Below are 6,693 nucleotides of genomic sequence, written 5' to 3' on the forward strand. Positions count from 1 at the left end.
TTCCCATATTCCACATTCCCACATTCCACATTCCCATATTCCACATTCCACATTCCCACATTCCCATATTCCACATTCCCACATTCCACATTCCCTGTCACCCTTCCCGCAGCGGGGTGAGCTGAAATCCTCGTCCTGGGGCATTCCAGAGGAGCCGGGATGGGAGATCCCGGCAGAGCTTTGGGGATCTCTCATCCTCCGAGCCCTTTGATTCCCGAGCGGCAGCAGCCTCGCTAATTGCGCTGATTAATGAGTCTCTCACACAGCCCTAATTGCACGAGGAGAAGCTGAGAGTTCATTTTTACTTCTGAGCTGCTTCCAAATGAGGCGGGCGCTGAGCAGCCCGGGCGGGGCTCATTTGCATGCGGTAATTAACGCTGCTTCACTCCCGAGCGCCTCTTTCACATCCCGGCAGAGCCTTGGGTTCTGCTCCAGCGGCTCCCGGTCCTGCACATCCCACTGCGCCTCAGCTGGGACGGGGAAAGGGCTCCGAGCTGCTCAGGACTCCCTGGAGCCGCATCCCGGCTCCAATCCTGGGATCGCCCCCGGCCAGGAGGGGACGAGACCCTGCCCCAACCCTGGGGCTGCCCCTGGATCCCTGGCAGTGCCCAAGGCCAGGCTGGACATTGGGGCTGGAGCTCCTGGGACAGTGGGAGGTGTCCCTGCCATGGCTGGGGGGCACTGGGTGGGTTTAAGGTCCCTTCCCACCCAAACCATTCCAGGATTCCCTGGTTTGATGGTTAACATTGCTGCCAAAATCCTTTTTGGAGGCTGGAAAAGCCCATCCAAAGGTGTCGCCATGAAAACTCAGCTTCTGAGCTTGCTAACATAGTTTTTTAAAGACTTTCCCAGGGCAGTAACTGTAAACATAGATATGTGTACATTCTTTCTGTTCCACGTCTTGTGATGGGCATCTCTCATGGCCAGTGCAGTGGGAAAGTGTTATCCTGACCATCCCATCCCTGGCTGGGGGCAGAAACCTATAAATCCTGGGGGGAAAATAAACTCTGCTCTTTCTTTCACCACACCTCGAGCTGTGTCTGTGTGATCTGTTCATCTTCAGCAGTAACACCCAGGCACTGCAGGATCCTGAGGGCCCTGGGCCTGTCCTGAGCCCCAAAAGCTGGAGAGGGACTGTGGATTGAGAACTGGGGTGACAGGGCAAGGAGAATGGGATCCCACTGCCAGAGGGGAAATTCTGGTTGGCAGTGTGGAAAAATCCTTCCCTGGAAGGGTGGGGAAGGCTGGAATAGAATTCTCAAAGCAGCTGTGGCTGCCCCTGGATCCCTGGAGGTGTCCCAGGCCAGGCTGGACATTGGGGCACTGGGAGGTGTCCCAGGGGTGGCACTGGAGGGGCTTTGAGGTCCCTCCCAAGCCAAACCATTCCAGGATCTTTTAACAGACACATTTGGATGCACAATCTCCATTCCAGGTGCTCAGAGAACTCTTAATTAGATTTTCCACCCCAGCCTAATGAAGTTCAGTCTCCCTTGATTGAGCAGAACCAGTGGCAAGGAAAAGGGAAAAGCTGCTGAGGAACTCCAGGCACCTCAGGGATTCATTCCTGCCCCAACACTGGGAAAAGTTCCTTTTTTCCCCTCAGCAGTTGCGTTTCCCTTTGGATTTGGACGCTGGGACTGCTCCTGCCTCTTTCCCCCAGGGCTGCAAGGGAGGGGTTTTCTTTTGCAGCTGGGGTCAATCTGCTCAGCCCTTGCCAGGATTTTGGCACCAGGGATCCAAACCCAGCCCTGCAAGGGCCTTTTGTGGCTTCTGCCTCTCCCTGTGTCCCAAAAGGGGATTCCTCCTCCTCCTCCTCCTCCTCCCAAGCACGGATTACAAAGGATCAAACCTCTCCTTTATCCTTTCCAGACAGAGCTTGGCACTGACATCCCAGGGGAGGCGTTTTTTGCTTTCTAAAGCTTGAGACAAAACTCCAAACCTTTGAATTTCAGCTGAAATTCTGTGTTTTGTTTGCTTTGTGGGAAGAACTCTCCAGATCAAATCCATCTCCATTCAGGAAGGGCTTTACAGCTCCAAAGGACAACAAATGCATCCTGCAGAGAGCATTTAGACCCTCAAAGCCCAGATCCATCACTCACAGCTCCCTGGGACAGCCTGGCCCGATCCCAGCTTTTCCCAGCACTCTGGGGAAACTGAGTCCTGGATTTCTGGGGGGGGGATTGATATTCCAGAGGAAAAGCAGCAATCAGGAGTCATCAGTGGGATCCCACACTGCTCACACAACACATTTTGGAAAGAATTCTGTCCATCTGCAGCATTCCAGGTTTGGCTATCTGCCCCAAGTGCAGGGAATGACATTTTTACAGCAGTTTTCAGGGGATGGCCCTGGGTTTTCCCTTACAAACCTGAGCAGCCTTTGCTGCAGTTGAAGGGAAGCAGCTCCAGGTGAGAGAATAAGAGATGGAATTCTGCAGGAAAAGCAGGGAATGTCTGAGGTGCTGCCCCTCGCACACACAACAGCCTTGGGAATGGAATCCAGGAATGAGCACAAAATCTGAGGGAAAATCCAGACTCTTCTACATCAGAGCCGTGGATGGTTCCTGAGAAACTGGGAGATTGGGAAGTGTCCATGGCAGGGGTGGCACTGGCTCAGCCCTAAGGCCCATCCAACCCAAACCATTCCATGATTCCAGGGTTTTCTGTTCAGGGCAAATCCCAGCACTCACAGCCCCTCTGGGAATGAGCTCTTACAGAGCCCAGGAAGGAATTCAGGACAAAGATTTAAGGACAAAATCTCTCTGTGTGTGGACAGTGGTGACACATTTTCAGTAAGCACATCAAGGAGGAAAACACCTTCACCACCATCACAAGTGAGATAATTTTGCAATCAGCTCTCAGTCCAGTATCCAGTGGTTTTTCCATATCCAGTGGTTTTTCCAGTATCCAGCGGTTTTTCCAGTATCCAGTGCTCTGTGCCCCTGAATCTGGGAAGAATTGGAGCTCTGTGATTTAAACCTGGTTTAGTTTTGGCTTTGCAGATGCCTGATGGCTCCAAAGCAGGTTGGGGTCAGCACCTGGGGTCACTCAGAGCTGCAGCCACAGCTGAAATCTCATAAAAAGTTGTGGGCTTGGAATTAGCAAAATTCCCATTTTGTGCCTGTTCCCAGCAAAGCTGCTGCAGGAGGAGAATCCTTTCTCAGCTTCAGCAGCAGCTGTGAACTCACATGGGTGGCTCCAGCACAATTAGGCTCAGTTTTAATAACCACAGGTATTTTTCCAGCAGTTGGAGCCTGGTCCTGGACCAGGATCCTGCTGTAAATGTTAATGAGGAAGTGCAGGGAAAGCCAGGGAAGATAAATCCTGTAATTAATCCCTGCTCCAATCAAGCCGTGACTCCGAGCTCAGGGATCAAACACTGCCTGAGATGGCTCTGGAGGCCTGAGGTTCTTTCCTTTCCATTGGATTTCTGGAATGCTCAGATCAGAGGTGACAGCTCTGGGAGATCCCTCTAATCCATGGATTGATCCCAGCCCTGGGGCAGGGCAGGTGGGACCCTCCAGGATCCATCCCCAGGAACAGCCCAGGCTTCTCCTCTCCTCCAGGAGGAGCCCTGCAGGGGCTTGGCAATCCAGGCTGCACAATGCCAGGAGAAATCCATGGCTGCACCAGGGTCTCTGCCTGGATCGACGACACAAGGCCAGGCTGGGGCTCTGGGACAGTGGGAGGTGTCCTGGCTGGCACTGGGTGGCCTTGGAGGTCCCTTCCACCCAAACTGGTCTGGGATTCTGGGAGGATGCAGGTGCAGCTGAATCACCAGAGCACATTTGTCCTGAAATCCAGTTCTGGGGGCACCTAAATCCTGAAGCCTGGCTCTGTCAGGATGAAATGCTGCCATTCCCATTTCCCTTCCAGAAAACTCTTTCTTAAAAGAGAATTGGCTCCTTGCCAAAGTCAGTCTTTCCTCCAGAAGAGGGAAATGGGAAGCTTTGGAAGTTTGGAGACTTCTTCCCAAAAAAAAGCTTAATTGCCAACCATCCCAAAACTCAGCAGAGTTTCTACAAAACAGGAATTCCTGACAGAAAACATTGAGCTGGGCTTTCCCAGCACTGCAGCAAGTAAAGGATCTGCTAAATCTGGGGTAGGTCACTGTCAGCTCCCTGCACTGGACAGGCTGCCATGGCCCTGCATCCCGGGAAATGGGAAACAACCCACGGAGCTGAGAAACAGGGAAATGCTGAGGATTGCAGCAGGGCTTTTACAGCTCCTGGCTGGCTAAAAAGGCCTGCAAACAATGTCCCTGCTTGTCCCTGCTTGTCCCTGCTTGTCCCTGCTTGTCCCTGCTTGTCCCTGTTCATCCCTGTTTGTCCCTGTTTGTCCCTGTTTGTCCCTGCTCGTCCCTGTTCATCCCTGCTCGTCCCTGCTCGTCCCTGTTTGTCCCTGTTCATCCCTGCTCGTCCCTGCTTGTCCCTGTTCGTCCCTGTTTGTCCCTGTTCATCCCTGCTTGTCCCTGTTTGTCCCTGCTTGTCCCTGTTTGTCCCTGTTCGTCCCTGTTTGTCCCTGTTTGTCCCTGTTTGTCCCTGCTCGTCCCTGCTCGCCCACTCCCAGCTGGAGCTTTCCCTCCCCCACACTTCCTCATCCTCCTGCCTTGGCTCCATCTCTCCCTGGGCCTTCCCAGCAAACCCCCTCTGTCCTCCTTCCCAGCTCTGACTTCCCAACATCCCAACCACGATTCCTCTGGCAAATGATCCTTCCCCTGGCTTTGGCTCCTTCTCTGCTGGAATTTGTGCCACTGTTACTGGGCTTGATGGAATCTCTTCCCTGAACCTCTGATCTCCTCCTTGCTGCTTTGGAAAACATCAGGAAGGGATTGGGATGCAGGAAGAGCTGGATTTGTTTATTTCTTTTTCCATGTGAGGGTTGATTTGGGGTCCATGCCCAGCCACAGGAACTGTTCCAGGCACCCTGCAAGGTTCAGGATTTAAAGGGAGTAGGGTTAGATGGGATACTGGGAAGGAATTCCTGTCTTCAAGGGTGGCTGGAATTCCCAGAGCAGCTGGGGCTGCCCCTGGATCCCTGGCAGTGCCCAAGGCCAGGCTGGACATTGGGGCTGGAGCAGCCTGGGACAGTGGGAGGTGTCCCTGCCATGGATTTTTAAGGCCCCTTCCAACCCAAACCATTCCATGATTCCCTGGTTTTATGGTTGATGTTGCTGCTGCTGTCCTTTTTGGAGGCTGGAAAAGGCTCATCCAAAGGCTCTGCAGGATCCTGAGGGCCCTGGGACTGTTCTGATGCCCAAAGGCTGAGGAAAACTGTTGGAAACTCAGCCCTGAATTCCCCTCCACCTTTTCAGAGCTCCTCACACCTGGCAAAAATCTCCAGGAAAAGAAGGCAGCCTGAAATGGTTGTAATTTCCAGCAGGGATTAGTGATGTTCCCTGCCTGACCTCGCTCCTCCTGAGGCTCCAGGCGTGTTCTGAGCCTGGTAATTCCCAAAGCCTCTTCCTGCTGCTCTGGGGAGCCAGGGGAGAGGAAAAGGAATCAAATTCCTGCCAGAGAAAAGTGATTTCTTCATATTCCCTCACTCTTTACCCTGACAGCAGCTTCAGCTTGCACAATAAAAGATGGGTATGGAAAGACCTTTAATGCATTATTTGAATGTAGCCCTTCTCTCCTGCTAAAATCCTGGAGATCAAATCCTGAGGGAGGCAGGGAGGATCTGGGGATGGAGCTCAGGGTCCCTGCTGGGTTTAAATAGCCAGGGCTGAAAGAGCTTCATCCAAAAATAAAAGGATGAAGACACTTCTCCAGCCCCCTGAACTCGCAGCCACTGTGGAAAAGGAACATTTGGAGGTTGGTGCTGTTGTTACCAAGCCTGGAATCTGGAGTTGGACTCTAAATCCGTGCCTGGGGGGTTGAACCGTGGCATTTCCAGCCCCTGAGTGCATTCCTGCTTGGAGACTTCCAACGCCAAACCACGTGCAGGACTTGAGGACATCATTTAGCAAACCCAACTTAAAGTCAAAGCTGTGCATTTGGTAAATCCTCATTTCCTGGTGGAGAAGGAATTGTCTGAATTCACCCTGTCCAGGGCAGCAATCTCTAGAACCACATTCCTGGCCTTGGAATTGGCTCCTCAGCACCTCAAGCAATGGAGTTGCTGCAGTTTCCTGGGAAAAAGGAATTTTGGGAAGCACAGCTCAGTGTCAGCAATCCTCCCTGGGCTCGATGTCACTCCTTTCCCAGATCATTCCAGATCATTCCAGATCATTCCAGATCATTCCAGATCATTCCATTATCCCTGGACATAATGGAGTGTGAGCTCCCCTTCACACTCCACACACTCTGCACACTCACTGATACCTGGAATTTCTCAGTGGTGGAATTTGCTCCTCCCTGGCCGTGGCCCTGGAGGCCCAGGCTCTGTTTCTGTGCTGGCTTTGTTTCAGTGACTCAAACACTCCCCGTGCTTTTCAGAGATGGAAGGTGGAGCCTCCCTGACCCTGCAAACAGCATTTCCAGGGGCCATCCTGGGGGTAATTCCAAGGATTTTGCTGCCCCAGCTGGATGCCATTGGAAGTTAAAGGGCAGGGAGTGCTTTGGATTGGATTGGATTGGTTTGGTTTGGATTGGGATTGGTTTGGATTGGATTGGTTGGGTTTGGATTGGTTTGGATTGGTTTGGTTTGGATTGGATTTGAATTGGTTTGGATTGGTTTAGATTGGTTTGGATTGGA

Source organism: Parus major, chromosome 27 (genome assembly GCF_001522545.3).
Source record: "Parus major isolate Abel chromosome 27, Parus_major1.1, whole genome shotgun sequence".
Lineage (NCBI taxonomy): Eukaryota > Metazoa > Chordata > Aves > Passeriformes > Paridae > Parus > Parus major.